This window comes from Takifugu rubripes, chromosome 22 (assembly GCF_901000725.2).
Source record: "Takifugu rubripes chromosome 22, fTakRub1.2, whole genome shotgun sequence".
In the NCBI taxonomy this organism is placed as follows: Eukaryota; Metazoa; Chordata; class Actinopteri; order Tetraodontiformes; family Tetraodontidae; genus Takifugu; species Takifugu rubripes.
The window spans coordinates 1,188,994-1,208,156 of NC_042306.1; the positions used below are offsets into that span (position 1 = coordinate 1,188,994).

General features: G+C 53.6%; 1 long non-coding RNA gene across 1 annotated transcript in view; it reads right to left on the bottom strand.

Annotated features, from left to right (window-relative positions):
* Positions 1 to 2,634: 2,634 nt before the first annotated feature.
* The window catches only part of LOC115247944 (uncharacterized), a 39,839-nt gene continuing 23,310 nt past the window's right edge, over positions 2,635 to 19,163 (bottom strand). Inside the window, exon 4 of the long non-coding RNA XR_003886997.1 lies at positions 2,635 to 2,792. This is a non-coding gene — a long non-coding RNA (uncharacterized lncRNA). The remainder of the gene's footprint in view (positions 2,793 to 19,163) is intronic.

Consider the following 19,163-nt stretch of genomic DNA (forward strand, 5'->3'; position numbering starts at 1 on the left):
CCTTCCCTGCAGCCCCCAGTTACGGAGATGAATAATCCAGGTTTTTCTTGTTATTATAATCAATATCTTCCTACTCCAGTATGACGGATTAGATCACAGAATCTGTAGGATCACATACGTCCTGTAGGATCACATACGTCCTGTAGGATCGTATAGGTCCTGTAGGATCGTATAGGTCCCGGGATCTGGCGCCTATTGGAGCTAAAACAAATGAATTCCTCTCCTTCCAAACATGGTTTAAGGATAAAGAGCAGAAAATAACTCTTCCCCGCGGAGCCTCGGAACCCCCCCAGCAGAAAAAGGTCTTCGCACTTCTCGTATGTTGCCGGCTATTTCTTGCTCTGCGCGCGCGTGTGTTCGCGCGCACGGAATGTGCGCGCATTTATTGTGAAAAGCCCAACCATCCCCCGGGCATCCAGGCAGAGACGTATATTCCTGTGTTATTCCTCCAGTATATTTCAACCCTCCAGGAAACCGGTATTGATATTTCATACTCATAAAATTGGACGGTTTTTTTTTTACTTCCTCTTGCACGTGCACGCGCATGCTGACAGAAAGGCTGCGAATTCACAGAAATGGAACCTCAGAAATGCGTGTTTTATTTTTTGTTCAGGAAAGTGGGAGCTGTGGAGCTCAGGAGTCGCTCCCCGGTGTAAGTGGATGTGACAGCTCCTCGCCCAGGAGAGCGCTTGTTCTGAGCACACACTGGGGGCCAGCGGGGCCACCTGTCACGCGCATCTGGGACGGAAGAACTCTATTAAGCGACAAACGCCCCGCGGTGGCAAACACGCACACCCGCGCGCCCCAGATCGATGTGCGGGCGAATGACCGCGCGGGGTGATTAGGTGGGGGGGTCATAAATATGGCGGCGGGTAAGAAAAGCCGGGATTGATGGTTGTTTCCCAATATAAGTGCACGTTTTAATGAGATTATTTCCTGCCTGTCACTGCTGGGTGTGTGTGTGTGTGTGTGTGTGTGTGTGTCTGGGGGGGGGGGCATCACTTTAAAAGGGCACTTTGATTTACAGTCGACAGCTGAGTGATGAGGGAGCTCATTTTTTAGTTTTCAACCACATTAGCTGCTTCTGTCTGCACGTGCACGGTGACCGCGGTCAGCAAGGACCAGCAGGGCCCTGAAAAGCTGCACGGCCCTCGCTCGCTCGCACGCACGCTCGCACGCACACGCACGTGCGCTCGCCTCCTCCTCTCCGGATTTAAAGGAAATGCTGTCAAACACTGTTTGTGCGATATAGGTTCCTTAATGTGTGGAGATCCTTCTAGAATGAGATAGCCGGAGGAATTTTCCACACTGTCACTCTGCTTCGGTCAGGAAAATAATCATATTTGACACTTCCGCATCCTCTGGAAAACCACGACAAGTCGGGCTGTCGGGGCTCTTTTGTCCCCGAAGCCTTTGGCGCCTTTTCATCTTATTGCTCGCTGCCCCTGGCTGCTGTGGCAACGTTTGAGTCTTCCAACCAAACGGCCGTTGGAAAAACACCCGTGAAATCAAGGATGATCTCTGCTGTCCCCCCCCACACCGCAGGCCGTCACGTGGCGCTCTCGCTGATCCAAGGGGAGAAATTCGTGGGAACAGGTGGAGCGTATCCCATTAGCGAGCCTGCTAACGGATGGTCCCCACAGGAGGAGACCCTCGTCCCCGTGCACCAGGGGCTCAGGCCTCAGATCAGGGCTGAAATCTGCCTCCAAGGGCGGCCGGACTGGCACAGAGATCCCACCTTATCCTGATAAATAGGTACAACGCACAGCGATGCACTTGGAGCTAAAACTCCCCCAGCCTGGATCTGCAGCAGGACGGGGCGGGGGGGGGGGGCTGGCATGTGCGGGGGGAGCATGTGAAGGGCACGCGGCTCTTCCTCCGGCTCCCACTGGCTGTGATGCTCGCCTCTGGCGTCATGACGCTACCGACATGCTAACACATGACGGCAACACCCTCCCCTCCCTCTATATATAGGCCAGACACAAGCGATGGGAGACGGTTACTTTTAATCAGCCGGGACGCGTGTGGCGGCGATGAGACGTGGCTGGCGTGCACGTCCGGGCGCATGACTGAGACAGTAATGGCTGTTGCGACAACCTTTCCTGCAGACATCCCTCATACGGCCTTTCAACCAGTGGAAATGGAGGGAAGCTAATGGGCAAACACCCTCACGACGCGCTCTGCATCCGCGCGCTCATCCTGGGGGCGAAGGCGCCGCTCGGCCTGGACGTCGCCCGCGCAGGATGGTAAACGCCGGAGTTTTCTCCGGGCATGCTGACAGCAAACTCCAGCTCAATCAGGAATGTGCAAACAGGCGGCAGGGTTTAACACACGCGGAGAATTTCAAACAGGAGCTGTCAGAACGCCGACTTTCCGGGCAGTCGATCCTAACGAGCCTGCGTAGGTGTGTGGAAAAATATACGTTAGCGCTGGCGCAGCTGCGTCCGTCAGGCCTGATTGTCCAAAAACCCCTTTGTGCTCCCGTGTCCTCTGTCAGGAACGTGGTTTGACTGTGGCAGAAACACACACACACGCACACACACACACACACACACACACACACACACACACACACACACACACACACACACACACACACCGCTGGATCGGGTGTATTTACTGAAGGTTGGCAGTAGAAAAGCAGCAATTGACAACACAGAAGACGTCCACGGCGAGGACACGACGGGTCTGTGGACGTCATAGAACAGGAGGGAGGTGGAGGTGATTGTGTGATGGGTCGCAGGTGTGCAGAGGGAAGGATGGGGGCGGACCAGGAAGCAGCGACGCCCATCCTGGGAAGAGACAAACAGGGAAAAGACTGAGACACTAGAGAGGACTCCTAATGACTGGAGAACGCTGCGATGTTTCCTTCACTGGAATTTTATTCAAAAATGGGAACGTGGGAGCATCAAGCAGCTGTCCAGCTCCGAGCCACATCAAAGCAAGGCGGCCGTTCGGCGCCGCTCACATCTGGATGCATTTCAGCCAGCTGTCTGATCAGCTGAAATGATCACTCCTGGCACGGGAGGTGTGGGATAGGATGGGAACGTTTTTACTGCTGCGGTCGTCCTGCAGATACGGACGGATGCAGCCGAGGGGAGGGAGAGCAGAGCCGCACGTTGCCATGGAGCGCGCAAGTTAGGGAGTGTAGCATCCCCGAAAACAACATCAGAGGGCTGCAGAGTCCTGCGAGGAGCCGCACAATAGCACCATTTATCAGGGGCGAGGAGCTCTTCCAGCTCCGGCAACAGGTTGCTCTTGTTCCACCGGCGGCGGGAAGTGACTGCTGCCGAAAAAGCTAGCAAAACTGGGCGTGAGGGAGATGCCCCCCCCCCTCCCCCGATGGGATGGGAAAGCATAATTAATGCTTTGTTTTAATATGGAAGAGGTAATTGACATCCTCACATACACACACATTCTCGTATTTGTGTCTTTGCGGGGACGTACGTAGACAAAATACATTATCCTGCTTCCAAGCCCAACACACACACACACACACACACACACACACACACACACACACACACACAGGGAGTAATCCGTATCATAACTGCAATTAGAACGTCTGGAATGGCTCAGCTTATTAAGCGAGGGCGTTTGCGGCCCGTCGATGGGCGCCGTTCTCGCGTCCCCGCATAATGAGGCGTGTTGGTGGTGCGCTGGGAAAGTTCAAGCTCATTGTTTGACCTTTTGTCTGAATACTCCCCCCGAGTGTGTTGCTAAAATCGATACCTCACGAGGCGCCGCTTGTTTCCCCGCAACAACGATGCCCGGTGGCTGTACATATTGTGCACTTGACATAAAAGGAGGTGGGGGGGGACGGACGCCGCTGTGACGGTGGCGGCGATGCAAACCAGGGTTTTATGGGATTTTAATCGCAAACAGACTCTTTTCTTTATAAGTGAATCGATAAACGCTACAAAAGTTCAGCCGTCTTGACAAGTTGATGGAAATGGTTTTATGGCTCGCAGCTTGTTGGCCTAATTAGAACCAGCGGTACGAAAAAAAAAGCTGTCAGTGATTCATTTCTTTTAATAATTCATGCCTTTCGTCTGCGGGCTTCTGCTGTTGCTATTGGTGATACACATAAAAGACCAGAGACGCCTCAACGTTCTTCAACCAACACATATTTTACCCATAATTCCTGCGGGGAGGCACCTCCGCAGTAACGGTGAGGAACTGGGCGGGGCCTCAACTCTTCCTGGACTTTAAATATTTGGCCAGGGGCCCAGGAGAAGGACCATAGTTCAACCAGAAATACAACTCAGACAGCTGCACCGGCCTCTGCCCCCCCCGACCGCTCGGCCTTGAGCCACAGCACAGATTTGTGCTTGCAGGCTGTTTTAATGTGCATCCTCATCCGTCTGCAGACCGTCGGACCGTCACCGAGGCGGACCTGTTAGCAGGCAGCAACAGCTGCTCCCCCCCGGGGAGTTAAACTGTTGGCCCCCACGTGCTCATCGCCCCTTACTGAGCACAAGCTCGAGTTAGGCCACCAGGACCTCCACGTCCAGGTGGAGCCGCTAACAAGTGGTTAGCGTCGATTCCTCATAGCAAGGAGGGTCTGTGTGCATGTTGTCCTTCTCTTCATGGGGTAACTTCCATCCAGCCCCACGAGGGGAGAAGAAGAGGAGCTCCACGCTGATGAGCTTCGTTATCTGCTGGTGTGGGCCTGCGTGGCCCCGCCCCCTCTTCAACAACCTACTACCAGGTGACTCTGATTACAGGTGGTTATTTATGGGAACTTTACCGCGGTAATTCTCATCTCTGAGGCGGTCTACCTTGACTGTTTGGTAGTTTATAGAAGAGCTAGCCTGACCAGCTAGGCTGGTGGAACCCTGCTGGGTCATGGCTGCCTCCTCTCCCCTCCCCTCCCCCCACACCAGCCTGGTCCTGCTCCAGGTTTCTTCCTGGTAAAGGGAGCTTTTCCTTGCCACTGTTGCCTGTTGGGGGTCACCCACGCGACACCCGCCTCCAGACCGGTCGGTATTTTAGGAGCCCGAGTTTTGCCTCGCGTTGCTGCGCGCTTCCATGAAACTTTCAGCACCCTCCTCTCGTGCTCGTGTCACGTTAGAAACACGCCACGGCACATTTCGCCCGGGTCGAGCATCGTCGCCATGAATCTTGCAGGACGGCCGCCGAGAGTCGCCGTGCTCGGGGCCGGGGAGACGATGGCTGTGCAACCAAAAATATGACCTGTTCTACACGAGTGTGTTCATTTCTGTGTCGGCGGATCCCTGGGAAATCAAAGCCGTGGTTTTATGGGCTGTGTGATGAGGCCTCCACCTGCTGGAGGTGTCCCGGGTGTCCGCGGAGAGCCGGGAGGAAGGAGGCAGGACACCAACAACCCCCCCCCCCCCCCCCATGGCTGCACCTCTTCAGCATTTTGAGTGACCGTAAAATGTAAATGTGCACTTAAAAGCGCCGCGCGCCTCCCGACCTGCTCTCAGTACTTTAATAAAACAGAATTACATGAGTCTAAATGGGCGCTCGGTTACGTGTAAAAGTTGGAGGGGGGGGTCTGATAGCAGCAAGTATTGGGGGGAATTTCATTTAATTAGTTCCTGAACGAGCCATTTGCAGCCAAATCAGAGACTCGATAAGCTCCTCTGCCTCCGTACTGTCCAGTTTGGAGGTTACACATCATAGATTTGATTTATTCCGTCTCCGTTTCTCCTGCGACACACTTACGGCGTCATAATACAAAATATTGCTGCTCTTAAAGGCCACAAACGGCGGAATGTCGCATGAATAATGTCTGGTTGATATTTCCTGAGTGAAAGAGGAAGTCGTCTTAAATAGAAATAGCAGTTTACTCTGGGTTAATGTGACTCAAATGAGGCTGGAGGAGGTGCTGCGTCAGCAGGTCTCAGCCGCCATTTGAGTGCCATCAGGCCGGTGGCGGTGGACTCTCTGCTGACGACCTAATGATAGGAATCGATAGACGAACGCACGTGCTGCTAATCCCAGCGGGGCTGGAGCTCAGCACGGGATTATTCACACAGAAACAGCCGCTCGCCGTGTATCAAGCTAGTGATTTTAGCCATTAGCAGGTAAACTGGTGGGAATAGGAACTCTTTGTTTCTCTGGCGTTGTGTTGCAGGATATCAGCCGTCATGTTTGGCTTCGCCGGGAGTGTTTCCAGTCCGCCGCTGTCACACTGATGGAAATACCGCCCTCGTTTGCATTGCATTAAGCCGTGGCATCTTTTCAGGCCCGTTAATTGAGTCTGATGGACGCACTTGGAATTAGCCGGCGAGCTAAAAGGACTGACGTGGCTCGAAGGCGCCCGGTCTGGCCTCAGTCCAGCACAAATATACGGTGTTTATGTGCAGAGTCGAGTCCACGGCGGCGTTCTCCAGCGCTGAAAGGGAGCGCGGCGGGCGGATCTGACGTGCTCCGACTCGGGTGGTGAAGCACGAGGGCCTTGACGCCGAAGACGGACTCGCTGCTGTTATTGGGTAAGACAGGGCGCGTTCACTCCCATTTTCCCAGTCCTTTGTCAGGAGATGCAAGGCGACGTCCACGAGATATGTTTTTCTTCCCTTTTACTTCCCTTTCAGGATTGAGAATAATTTATTGGCTCCTGTTGAGGAAATCAGTTTGTCGGTGAAAAATAGCCAGGACACACTGATAAGGGAGATTGATGACTGAAGGGTGTAATAAAGCAGCGGCGGATCTGGGCGATTAAGAACTTCCCTCCTCCCATCACACCTGTTACCGCTCTCATTAGAGCAGCCTTCAACGAGCTGGGATGAACCATTCGGTACCACCCACAATTCATTTACTAATAGAGCCGAAACTGCTAGCATTAGCGTTAGCGCAGGTGTGATGTCAGTAATACATTTCAAGCTTTTTTTTTAAATTTTAAATTTAATAAGACTATGACCACGGCAGGATCCAGCCTTGTGGGACTCTGGAGTATTTGATGTTTGCCAGTATTCCGGAGCCCTTTCTGCCCACTTTTCCTGTATTCTGCCGGATGCTTTGTCTTTATAATCCCGGCACAGATCCCCGCCTGGATACGAGCCAAGATTACACCAACTGTGGGGAATTTGAGGACAGGAGCATTAGTTTAGCATCCAGGAGTAATGTGATTTTATTCTGTGACAGGATGGGATCACGTCAGGACCAGCGCCATGGCAACGCAGCATGGTGCGTTTTTTGAAACTTGGAATCTTTATTTTCTAAGTGCTTGTCAAATAACTGAGAATATCATATTTTGAAGCACCATCATCTAATGCTAATGAAGCTTCGCTTCCACAGTTGAGACAGATGAGGAAGCACTTTGGACCGAACAAGTAAACTCTTAAAACGCCTTCAGAAGCCTTTGGTCTTATTTGCAAGTGACCCCTGGTGCACTTCGCTTACAGTGGGAATGCAAAGAGACGAGCAACCGAAGAGGATGTGAGGTGGCAGAAAAGAGGGAAAATGCCTTCTGAACATGAGCGCGTTGGCGGCTACATGAGCGTTTAATACGGCTGGCTACAGAAGGGCACCCGTGCTCCAGTTGGGATCCCTGCACAGACACTTTGGCCCAACACGCTGATCCTGGGCCCGTTTGAAAGACCTGGCTGGACTGGATCGACACTAATGGAGATTAGTCAGATCATGACCGACGATTAATGCAAGCTAACATAATATTCTCATGCTACCTCAGCTTTATAGGAACAGAACTGTATGAACCAGGAGGATAAATGCAGTGAGGAACAACCGTCTTACAGCCTGGTGGGGGCCAACGGGGAGAGATGAACCCGTCCCTCTAACTCTGCGTTGAGCTCTTGGCCTGGGACCACTGGGGGACCAGTGGAGGACCACTGGGGGACCACTGGGGGACCACTGCAGGACCACTGGGGGACCACTGCAGTACCACTGGGGGACCACTGCAGGACCACTGGGGGACCACTGCGGGACCACTGCAGTACCACTGGGGGACCACTGCGGGACCACTGGAGGACCACTGGGGGACCACTGCAGTACCACTGGAGGACCACTGGGGGACCACTGGAGGACTACTGGAGGACCACTGGGGGACCACTGCAGTACCACTGGAGGACCACTGGGGGACCACTGGGGGACCACTGGAGGACCACTGGAGGACCACTGCAGGACCACTGCAGGACCACTGGAGGACCACTGGGGGACCACTGGAGGACCACTGCAGGACCACTGGAGGACCACTGGAGGACCACTGCAGGACCACTGCAGTACCACTGGAGGACCACTGGGGGACTACTGCAGTACCACTGGAGGACCACTGCAGGACCACTGGGGGACTCAAAGAAGGACTCTTCCAGCCCAGCAGCACCTCTGATACAGGTGAATACTAGTGGAGAAAAATCCGGTTTCACATCGTGCGTCATGGATCCGGCTGAATCTGGTTTCCTCTGTTAACGTCTATTAACGTCGCACTGATTTGACAGCTGACGTCTTTATCGCTTGTGTTCTTTTCACAAACGTAAACAGGAAACATTAAATTGGTGAATTACAGCAGTAAAATTGTCAGTCAAATCGCTTCCTAACATCGTTAAAAGGTTCTAATAGAATAACAGAAGGAAAACAGACAGAAGTCCGTGGAATGGCGGCGACGGGCCCGGCAGCTCGCCGTGCTGCTGGAAGGCCCCGGCGACCTGTGGAGCCCCCGTGCACGTCAACATGGCAGCGCACGGCGTAGCGACAGAGAGCTGATGGCAGGAGGACGGGAGACGCACCGACTCAGCCGCTGACATCAAAACAAACACAGGAAACAAGCTGTGGCGTCGCGTCAGCAAACGGCTGTCGACCGTCGCCACGGCGGCGAGGACAGAGGAGCGGGGGAGGAGGGGGGCGGAGGGAGGGGGTGTCGGGGAGGGAGGGGACACATCGGCAGCAGGAATGACGGAGCCCCGGGATCGTACCTTATCTCCAGGCAACGCTCGGCGGGTTCTGCTGGCGGGCACATCGGCGTCCTCACGCACACGTCCTCAATCTCAGCGTTTCCTCCTCCGCCTCCCCGGTTATTGATTACGGAGCGGGAAGAGCTCGACGTTCCCGTTATCGCCCAGAAAGTTAAATTCTCATTCCCCGATTCCATCTTTATTTATTTTAATCTTTTGGGGGGAGGGAACAACGCAGCCTCTGCTTCCGACAACATTCCCGCTCCGAAACGGATGCAGGGACGTAATTCCCCGTCAGGTTTGCTGACTCTTGATTCTGCTCAGGCCCTTTTTGGTCCGGGACGGGGCCACCGGGCCCCCGCTCTGCCACCAGAACCTTGTGGAAGGACGTGCAACCGGGCCGCCGCCGCTCAGCAGCTGGTCTGGGACCAGCGTTGAGATGATGTAAGGCGTGTGTGTGTGTGTGGGGGGGGGTGGGGGGGCGGGGGGGGGGGGGTGAGCGAGCGGGTCGCTGCGATGGCGTGAGGATGCAGACGCTGCGGCCGTTAGCGGCCTCACACGTGATGCAACCAGACTCTGATCGATGGCTCCTTTACATCAAGTCCTGCCGCTCTTCGGCCGGCGCCGCCGTCGATCGGACCGCAGGGATGGCGAGTAAACACTAACGTTAGCTGATGGGCTAATCCCGCAGCCCGTCCGTCTCAGATTAAAGGCACATCAAAGGTAAGAGGGAGATCGCCGAGGAAGCTTTGATTAGCTGAAGGTGCTAAAAGCCACAGCGGCTACAACCCTTCATGGCACATCGACCACCAACCCTTTTTCCGTCACACCGCAGACGCCGTTTGGACGTCATTGATCTCCACAAAAGCACCGTGAACCATCCCGGCGACAGCGTCACGCCGGGGGGGGGGCGTTCCAGGGCGGGAGCGGGACGGATCCTGGAGAAGAGGCTGATCCCACGTGCAGGGAATTCTGATTTCAAACTCACTCCTTCCTCGCCGGCTTCCTTTCACTCTCTCGTCGTGCAGCAGTATTGACGTCCAGTGAATTCTATTACGGCTGGTTCCTCGGGGGGGGGGGGGGCGGGTGATTTCCACCGCTTCCACAGTGGCGTCACTTCACCGTCAACCTGCTCGCTCACATCAACAGCAGCTGAAATGTCTCCCCGACCGACCATTAAAACCTGCTGACCCCCCCCGACTGTTTGTGGTTGATTCAGCTAAGGTGGATCTGGGGGGGTGGGGGGGGGGGGGTTCTGATCATTGCCAGTCAAATAAGAACCAGGATCACCAGCACCGCTCTCATTTTGTGCTTAAGCAGCGTAATCCTGGTCGCAGCTCATCCCTCCATATTCATCATATTAATCCCCCCCCCACTTCACCCCCCCACCCTGGTCAGCTGACTGTGTCCCGACAGTCGTAACCTTAATTTAACTCATGAGACGTCTCAGAAAGTCCACATCTGATTGGTTCTGAGAGCTTGTTTCCATCCACCCTCCCAGTAGAAGATGTGATAACCCCCCCCCCCCCCCACAGATTCCCTCGCCCCAAAGTGTAATGGAGGAGTTATAAGAGAGGCTGCATTAAAATATGGGGGGGGGGGTGGTTAATGATGCTTCTCCTGCTTTTTCATCTGTTTTTAATGGGTCCGAAAAGGTCCCTCCCATTTAGGATGACACTGGCCCACGGGAGAGAATGTTAAGGTGGAATTCCGGAGCTCTTCAGAAGGCCAGTGTTTCCGCGTCTTTTGCTTCATCCTCGGAACGCCGCTAACAGCAGTTTAATGGGGGCTCCAGCCGTCCGCTCTGATCATCCTCGTGGCGCTCGCTGCCATCTGATCTTCCACAGGAACGCAGACGGAGGTCCTGGAAGTGCGTAAAATCCTGAAGGAGCCGGGCCTCTTCAGGGATGGAAGCTTAACGAGCTCAACAGCCTTTGAGTTGCCTGGAGACGGCGGAAGGGTTGTAAAGCAGCGAGGACGGGACGAGAGGAGAGCCGCCGATGCTCCGTCTAATCTGTGGGCGCCATGGCGGCGTCTCCGGGGACAAGCGGCGAGGAGCCCTGAAGAGGAGGTGCGATTCGGGATCAATAGCAGCTCCGCGGAAGCGTTGACATTTAGATAAAGCCCGTTTAATGCCGTTCCCTGGCTTAAATCTTTAAGAGGCGATCCTTCATGAGATACTATTGGAGGGGCTGAGGAGTGACATTTAAAAGTGCACGAGGCACTCGAGTTCTTTAATTACAGCGTGGATCCCACCAGACTTCCAGGATGGACAGTGTCAAATCCCGGGAAGAGGCACCGTGTTGATGGAATTCAGCATTTATGACTTCCCAATAAGTCCTGAGAAACCTGCTGGGCTGGACTGCACGGATGGATGGATGATGGATGGATGGATGGATGATGGATGGATGGATGGATGATGGATGGATGGATGGATGATGGATGGATGGATGGATGGATGGATGGATGGATGATGGATGGATGGATGGATGATGGATGGATGGATGGATGATGGATGGCTGATGGGTGGATGGATGGATGGATGGATGGATGGATGGATGGATGGATGGATGATGGGTGGATGGGTGGATGGATGGATGATGATGGATGGATGGATGGATGGATGGATGACGGACGGATGGATGGATGGATGATGGACAGATGGATGGATGGACATATGGATGGATGGATGGATGGATGGATGGATGGATGACGGACGGATGGATGGATGGATAATGGATGGATGGATGGATGGATGGATGATGGACAGATGGATGGATGGATGGATGGATGGATGGATGGATGGATGGATGGATAATGGACGGGCGGATGGATGGGCGGATGGATGATGGATGGATGACGGACAGATGGATGGATGACGGACAGATGGATGGATGATTGATGGATGGGTGGATGATGGACGGATAGATGGATGACGGACGGATGGATGATGGACGGATAGATGGATGACGGACGGATGGATGATGGACGGATAGATGGATGACGGACGGACAGGTGGAGCTAAGCCTCCTGGCTTTGATGGATTCATTCTAATTCATGACACGATGCAGCATCTTTATTGCTACCCAATATTGACAGGTCAAAGCCCAAACACCTACGTTTTGATATCTAGCGGGAGCAGGTTCGAATCCCGCTCGGGACGTGTGGTTTTGTCCCCCCCCCAAATGATCCCATCTGATTCCACATTCGAATGCTGAACCTCTCACAACATAGCATAGCAGGCTAGCTTGTTAAGCTAGCTGCGAATGTGTGTGTGCAGCTCATCACACGGCTCACTGACAGTCTAAGTGTGTCACAGACGCAGAGTGGAAGTGACACAGACACGAGAGAAGGGCTGCAGACAGGTTCCTCACTTACAGCTGAGCTGCCCCCCCCTTACTCAATCTCCTCACCTTTATTATGTTTCCATTCACTTCTGCTAACACGCCGCAGATGCTATTGCAGGAATATCATCATATCATAATTGCAGGGACGTTATGGTCGCAGCACTGACATTTCCCTCTTCCTGAAAGCCATGTTCCATTACGTTTTCATTTTTTAAAAAGGTGAACAGTTGATGTAAAAATGATTCCCGGGGATATTTTCTTTCATTAACTTTTGAACCGCGTTTGCTTTTATGTAGTCAATGCTATGCTGTATCCCCCCTTCTATTCTAAATAGTCCGTCTGGGTGTGGACGCTTTGCCGGGTCGCCTTTAATGAGAGCGTACCGAAGAAAATGAAACAGTAAATCAGAGGGAGGAATAAAAAACCTTGCAGATGATCGAGTGGGCTCCATTCCCGGGAGGAAAATACGGCAGAACCGCAGACCTCAGATAATTTGATTGGCATCTATTTTGATAGCTGCTGAAGTGTCCAGGTGCCCTCTTGTCTAATTCTCTGTTCGGCTGGGAGGCTGCAGTCCATAATAGCCTCGTTATGGAGGCCCGTTAAATTCATTATGAAGGGAGGAAGCGGGAGCGGCGGCGCGGGCGCGCGCTCTTGTTCCGACATCCGTCTGGCCAGAACTCTGCGGGGGGAATAGTGTTTCTCATTTTCATTAGATCTCGTTACCAACACCCTGTTTTCCACAAACATTGGAGAAGTTGAGATCCTCGTTCGCCCCTTTGCCGTCCTCTCCTCGTGCCGGAGACGGCGCTATAATCGTATTAAGTGCTATAAATCATCTGAGCGGTGGAAACGTGCGCGCTCTGCGGCTGGACTGTTGCTGAATCGGCGCCACAGTCTGCAACACCTCCTGCCGCTGCAGAAATTAGCATGATTCCAGCCCGATGGAGATGGCGCGCTGTCGGAATAGAATACGCGGGATTGGGTTTGACAAGGTAAGACCGTGTTACTGCCTGTCAGGGCCGGCGCCGCTTCCCGTTGCATCAGGAAAACACATTCGCAGCCACGACCGCGCCAACACGAACGCATTAGCGGGTGTGTGTGCTGCTAGCTAACAAGGAGATTTGTTGGTAAAATCAAAGATGTAGCGCCGCAGCACGTTGACATACGTGCACGCGGGCAGTGCTGCTCAGCTGCAGATGTTGGACAGAAAGCTGTGTGTAGGAAGAACGGCCACGATCGTGACGCTAGGTTAGCCACCCGCGCGTCAATCACAGCAGCTACGTGCACGTCCACTTGGCACGCCAGGGGCGATGCCTTCAGGAGCAATTTGAGGTTCAGGCTGTAGCCCGAGGACACTCTTGACGCCGTGGATCTGACGCCACAGCTGACAGAGGTGGCCGAGCTCCATGCAGACAGCACCCAACGTGTAGCGCTGGATCCCAAACAGGATGTTGAGCCATGAGGTCAGAAGGACAATGAGGCAAAACTAGCAAAAACAGCCGGAGAGACCAGGAGTGCACACGTTAAAACGTGGTTAAGCTTCCTCGTTACGTCCGTCTCCTCCTCCAGCAGTCAGCTGATCTGCTCTCTGGTCCATCCAAACACCTCCACAGTTGCCCCGCCATCACAAATGTCAGCCGAATTAGCAGCCAGACTTCCTGCGAACGTCAATAACACGAAGGCAACGCGCTCGCGGCTCCGAGCTGGAAAGCACGTGCACACGCCAGTCAAAACAGGCACTCGCTCGCACCTCTGCTAATCAACAGAGGTCCTGACAGGCTGCTACAGCCAAACGTGCATCTGTTGCCGTGGGAGGAGCCAACAGTGGGAGGAGCCTCGTGTGGGAGGAGCCTCGTGTGGGAGGAGCTTCCCGAGGTTTATCCACTTCAGGTGTGTGTGACGTCCATGCTCGTGCCCGGACGCATGAAATGGCCTTAAAAACGACTCCGCACCTCTCTCCGTGACACCTTTTCCATAATTCCTGCAGACGATTGTGGCAAAGGCCCTAATTTACGCTTCATAAGGCGACTGACAGAACGCAGCCCTGATTTTATAAGGCGTGCGTGTCGACCACGGCAGCCATTATCAGGGTGAACACAGCCGAAGCCGCCGTTCCAGCGAGGCCAAACTGATGCTGCTCCTCTCAGTGACCCCCCCCACCCCCCGCTGCTGTAAACAACAACAGGCCCCCTCCGACCCTTCGTGCCTCAGCTGGACAGTTCCAGACAGTCGGTCTGATGTGGCGTTCCATCGACGCGGCGGCTCCAACAGGTCTCGTTTACGGAACAAAGATCCGAGCAGCTGCCAGGATGGCGGTGGGAAAAGGCCTCCAATCGTGTGTTGTCAACACAACCGTAGACGAGCACGATGAAGCCGCTGGATACACGCTCGCGCTGCTCGTGCAGCCGTGGCGCTGATGCAGGGAGCCGATTGTCATTCCGGCCCGTCTCATTCCCAGCAGAGACTTCTTTTCCCCAGAGAGAATCCTTCTGGCACATCAGTCGAGTCCCTCCAAATATCCGTTTCATTGACTAATCATCGCTCTCTCCTCTGTTAAACTGGGACGGAGGGACGAAGGAAGGAGGGACGAAGGAAGGAGGGACGAAGGAAGGAGGGACGCAGGAAGGAGGGACGCGGCGCTGGGACGGAGGGACGGAGGGACAGAGGGACAGAGGTCAAAGGCACAGGGGTGTTTTTGCCCCAACCCCCCCTCATGTCCCAGCGGGGCAGGAGACGCAGGACTGGTCACTGGATAATTTTAGCACGCGAGGCCGAACGCTCGCGAATGATGCAATAAAGCGAAACAGTGTTTTCATTATCGTTAGCTGCTCATTTCTAATCAGCGGCGCGTGGGCGCCGCCGCTTCCGCTCCCATACAACAGAACCTAATTAGGCGCGTGTAAATGTGCAGAACTGATAAAACACGGAAGCATAATCCGGAATGCCGTTTCATTCCTCCTCCCTTCCAATAACGCTGCTGCTTAAATCCATGCATCCCTCATTAGGGCCTGATGAATATTTCATCTCAGACGCCGTCACTTTAGATGAATAATGGAGGGGGGCGGGGGGGGGGGGCAGGACCCAGGCCACTGGGCCTGGATGGTGCACAGGGATGGTTCTCGTCGGAAATGTCAGGGTCAGAGGTCAAACCGCTGACGTTGACGCACCAATTATCCTGAGCACCAATTATGCTCGACGCATTCTTCCTTGGAATAACGAAGCTCGGACCGGCTGGATCATCGGGTTTTTATCCAGTTCTGACCCGTTTTTTGTATTTTATTTTTCTGCCTCTGCTGGAGCTTCAGCCTGGACCCTGTGATGTCTGATGTAACTCTAACCTCATGCTGCCTTCAGGCGCCCCGTCCTTAAAGACAGCGGGAGCAGCCAACAGGTGTGTGTGTGTGTGTGTGTGTGTGTGTGTGTGTGTGTGTGTGTGTGTGTGTGTGTGTGTGTGTCCTGCTGTGTGCAGGGGCCTGAGATGAAGAACTGCCCCTGGAAAAGAAGGTTTGGAGGCTGTTTTTGTGCCACATGCGCAGGTTATTCCAACAGTCAATAACGTCTAAAGACAAAAGGACAAACTGGTCCCAGAATTGTTGAAGCTGAAAGGCGTCTTCCTCTGTCCAGCAACGCGCCGCGGAAGCTTAAGCGGCAGTTTGAAGCCCTAAATGAAAGCGAAGGATTTAAAATGGAAATCTTTGAGTCTGTAAGCCAGCAGATATATAAGAACCTCCCGTGGAGCACGTTCTGGTTGGCTGGTTTGGCACCACAGATACAGTCCCAGCATCCTCGGCTGTAGCACGCCAGCAGATTTTAACCTTCGGGATTTTCACACACACACAAAAAAAAAAAATCCACTTCCTTCCATCTGAACTTCATCGAAATTAAGATAAGGGTTCTTTTCAAGTGCGGAGCGGCGCCGGGTATTACGCAACACAAGGTCAGATCCAGTGTTCCTGTAAGATTATGGAAATGTCAGGGCTCCTCCTCCTCCCACTCATTAGGAGCGCTGACATGGAGACCAGTGGAGAGCCGGATGAGGAGCCTCTCCCCCCTTCGTTTCGGGTCTTTGACACTCAGACTTGAGGCTCTGACTAATTAATCTCCATTAACCTAAAATGCTGCAACACGTTTCTGAGTTAGGGACGCTGCAGGAGCGGCGATATGGCCGTTAACCCTCGGTGCCCGAGGCTTTGCACGGAAGTGCTGCTCTTTAGCGTCGCTCTCCTCAGTCGGGCGGGCTCAGAACATCGTAGCTGGGAAAATACAAACACCTGAAAGGATCCATTTTGACCCGTATTAAGTGACCTTTTGACCCCTGGAATCCATCAGCCTCTTAATCTGGAGGAGTGAGTGATGCAGATGTGGGAAGGTCTCCTTGGAGCCGCTCCTGCTCCTCCATCCTCTGATGGAGAGGCCGGCTGAATGACAAACTGTACTGTTCTCTGCGGATCAATGGCTCATAAGTATAAACCAATTTCCTTTACAAACTGCACTCTGGGAAATAAAGAGACGCGGCGCCTGAGGAGAAGCTCTGGCAGCAGATTAGTCATCCGAAGGTTGCAAAACTTTTCCGGCTGATCCCGACAGTCTGGCACCGATGGCAGGGTGAATAAAGTGGAATTCAAATCATCTTTAGGGTTAAATAATGGAAAGATGGCCATCTTAGAACGACAAAACGTTTAAACAAACGCGTCTCCTGCAAGGTGCTTCGGAACGGGGCCGAGCTTCGGCACCCGGAGAACAGGTGTCCCGCAGGGGTCCGTCCGAGGTGCTCCTAAAATCCGGATTTGTGATAGAAACTGTGCCCCGGAATGAAGAGATGTTAAAACAAACCCGGAACAGCTTCATTAACTCCAAACACGAGCTGGAAATTAAAATAATAATAACTGTTGGCTGCTTATTGAGCGGAGCTCGGGGGTGTTCAAAACCCACTTCATTTCCACTGTTGTGGCACTTTAATCATCCTCAAACCTCAAACACAATTAATAACATCTCTGTCAAATAATTGGCTCATGTTTGATGTCTGATAAGTGGATTTATTCAAAGTTCTCTTGTTAGCCTGAGTTAAATTGATTTTCCTTCTCTAGTTTTGTTCCTCTTCCCCCATATGAGCCTGGTCCTGCTCAAGGTTTCTTCCTGTTCACGGGTTGCTGTTCCTGTTGACAGCTTGGCTTTTGGGGGTCCATCCCATAATTCACTGGCTGCGTGTCCTGGAGAGACACGGGAAAAACGCCGCCCAGCCCTGGGAATAGCAACCTTTCCCGAATAAGACCTGGATTTGAACCCAGCACCATCTTGCTTGGTGGTGCGACTGTGCCGCCGACGCACCATAACGACCCCCCGCCGGGCCCAGATCGTCTCGTGTAGAAACGGAGTCTGGCTGTTATATCACGAATTGAAAGAGCTCGTTAATATTTATCTGGCGTTTCAAAGGCGCCGCTGGATCGCTTCCTCCACGCTGTTTAGGTACGTTTAAGCAGAAATTTGCCCACATTTGTGCGATAACTCTTTAATGACGACTCGGAGCCTCCGGTGGGGGAATTCTCCCCAGGAGCCGTTAAATGGAACGGGAATTTCAGCTACTTATCTCTTCATCTGCACACACGCGGAGCAAGATGGCAGCCGGTCTGACGGATCACAGGCGCCCTCGGTCCGAGTTGTGCGCGTCCGCGGCGGCGTGAGCTTGATTGGAAACGCAGCGTGCAGGACCTCCGTTAAGGGCGAGTTCTCGTTAGCGTGATAATTATTACGTTTAAAAAGACGTTTGGTTTTGGTGGGATTTTTCCTCATGACTGTACTGTTGCCCTGGCGTCTGTCGCAGGACAATAAAAGACAACAGACGGGCGTCAGAGGTCAGAGGTCAGGCGGAGTCCTCCAGACACAGCCTGACCTCTGACCTCTGACCTCTGACAGCACAAACACAGGCTGGAACGCTGCATCATTGAATAAATCCCAGGTCTGCTGGACACAAACACGACACCACTCTCGTCGCTCCTGCACGACTCCCCACCTCGACGGTTCCTTTGTTCTCGTCGTGCGGAGAAGCGGGAACGCCGCACGCCGGCCTACGCGTGTCCTCCCGCCTAAAGACTTTTAATTGCTCGTTGTGACGAACGGGAAAACAGGAAGAGGACAGAAAGCAACGTTCCTCAACCGCGGTGTGCATTTCCACGCGGAGATGGAGACAGAAAGGAGAAAGGAATCCAGGCACCGGCGGCGGGAAGGTTTTGATCTCCTGCGAGTCGTTTTCTCTGAACCTCCCACTTAATGTTTTGACACCGTTATCCGTGTAAACGCTCCGCGCGGCGCTTATGAATACTGAGAGCTCTCGTTTGCACATGAATTGCCTGAGTGGTTGGAGATCATTTAATTCTGTGGAGATGGTGATTAACACAAGCGTTTATTTCAGGTTATGCTCCGCTTTGATGCCAGGGAGGGGGGGCGGAGTGGGGGGGGAGGGGGGCGGAGTGGGGGGGGGGGGGGGGGGGGGGGGGGTGAAGGTAAAGGGAGAGCGAGAGGAAAAGAAGCAGGACGGAGAGAGAGAGAGCAGGAACGAGACTGGCTCATCCCTCATAACCATGTGACTAGAAGCATAAATGCCTTTGATAAAGCTGGCCGTGCACGTGCACGTGCATCATCAGCCCGCCTCTGAAGACCAGCAGGGACCAGCATCCATTTGCTGCATTCGCGGTCGCTCCTCTAACGGCGACGGTTTAAGCACAAAGCAGAACGCCGGCGTGCAGGAAATGGACACGGGCGCCTGTCTGGGGGGGCCAGCCCACCTGAACCAAAACGTGCACCTCAGAGGGAACGTGCGGTGGAGGACTGAGGCACGAGGGATGCGCGCACGAGACATTTGACGGTGGCTTTGCTGTGTAATTACGAGGCCGGGGCATTTAGAAGGCAGCCTTTATCCCCCGATAAGGCCGCCAGCTCA